The 1,650-nt window shown below is 41.9% G+C and overlaps 1 pseudogene; it reads left to right on the plus strand.

The window, feature by feature from the left end:
• Nucleotides 1-252: 252 nt before the first annotated feature.
• Nucleotides 253-1,109, plus strand: LOC141513558 (glucosamine-6-phosphate deaminase 1 pseudogene; annotated as a pseudogene).
• Nucleotides 1,110-1,650: the final 541 nt, after the last annotated feature.

Genomic DNA, 1,650 nt, shown 5'->3' on the forward strand with positions numbered 1-1,650 from the left:
AGGAGACTTAGTCACCTAGCTGCCTAAACGACTATTTGATTGATAAATGGACAAATAGAAATTGTGATTTCCTTAAAATTGAACATTATGAAAATAATAGAATGTCAACACATACTTTTTAACTCCAAGGGTTTTCCTTTGTAAGAACTTGGAGAACGTGAGGCGCCGGTCATATGACTTCAGCCAGAGTGGAGGAGTGGCCCGCGCAGGCCCGGGCAACGCAGGAGCCGGTGACCTGGACCAGAGGGCAGAATGAAGTGCATCATTCTAGAAGATTACCTTCAGGCTAGTGAATGGGCTGCCAAATATATTAGAAATCGAGTTATTCAGTTTGGTCCAGGACCCAACAAGTATTTTATTTTGGGACTTCCCACAGGGAGTACTCCTCTTGAGTGCTACAAGAAGCTAATCCAGTATTATAAGAATGGGGACCTCTCCTTCGAGTATGTGAAGACATTTAACATGGATGAGTATGTGGGCCTCCTACGTGATCATCCTGAGAGCTAACATTCTTTCATTTGGAACAATTTCTTCAAGCACATTGACATTTGCCCTACAAACACCCATATCCTCGATGGAAATGCAGCTGATCTGCAGGCAGAATGTGATGCTTTTGAAAAGAAAATCGAGGAAGCTGGAGGGATTGAGCTTTTTCCTTGGAGGTATTGGTCCTGATGGGAACATCGCATTCAACGAACCTGGCTCGAGTCTGGTTTCTAGAGCTTGAGTGAAGGCTCTGGCCATGGATACCATCCTAGCCAATTTCCGCTTCTTCAGTGGAGATCTCTCAAAAGTCCCTACGATGGCTCTGACTGTGGGTGTGGGTACAATCATGGATGCCAAAGAGGTTGTACTCCTAATTACGGGAGCCCACAAGGCATTTGCTCTGCACAAGGTCATTGAGGAGGGGATTAGTCAAATGTGGACTGTATCTGCCTTCCAGCAGCATCCCCATGCAGTATTTATGTGTGATGAAGATGCTACACTGGAGCTTAAAGTGAAAACTGTTAAGTATTTCAAAGGGTTGATGCTTGTTCATAACAAACTAGTGGAACCACTGTACAGAAACTGAGAAAAGTCAATCTTCAAAGAAACCATACAGTGACTAACTTGCCCTTGGAACCAGATGTCTAATCCCCCAAAGACTTATAGACTTTGAGGGAACAGGTCTTTAGGGAAAAAAAATTTATTTCATTGATCAGTCCACTCCAATGTTTTATCTGCCTTTGATGAAAATGAATGTACATGAGTATTCTGTATTCAGCTGTAAGGGTTGAAGCTTACAGAAATGTGTGTTTTATACTGTAATTTGATTTTCTCTGAAGTATGTTTTCCTTAAGGGAAAATATCTAATACAAGTACCCCCAAGGCACAGGGAGAGAGAGTGAAAAAGAATGGTAACATATGAAAGAGTAGACCTGGAGAAAGTGGGCATTTTGGACCTCAACAGGATTACAAGTATAGGTAGGATGGGTAGTCTTGCTTCTGTCTCTTTCCCAGAATACCCTTTACTTCTTAGGGTTGGGTTTAGTAGAACAAGAATGTTTCACTCTTAAGATTTGTGAGTACAAGGCTAAACCTTTCACTTTGTGGTCATGTAATATTCAATCACTATAGACAATGTATAAGGCACTGTGGGAGATATGATAA

This window comes from Macrotis lagotis, chromosome 1, assembly GCF_037893015.1.
Source record: "Macrotis lagotis isolate mMagLag1 chromosome 1, bilby.v1.9.chrom.fasta, whole genome shotgun sequence".
In the NCBI taxonomy this organism is placed as follows: domain Eukaryota; kingdom Metazoa; phylum Chordata; class Mammalia; order Peramelemorphia; family Peramelidae; genus Macrotis; species Macrotis lagotis.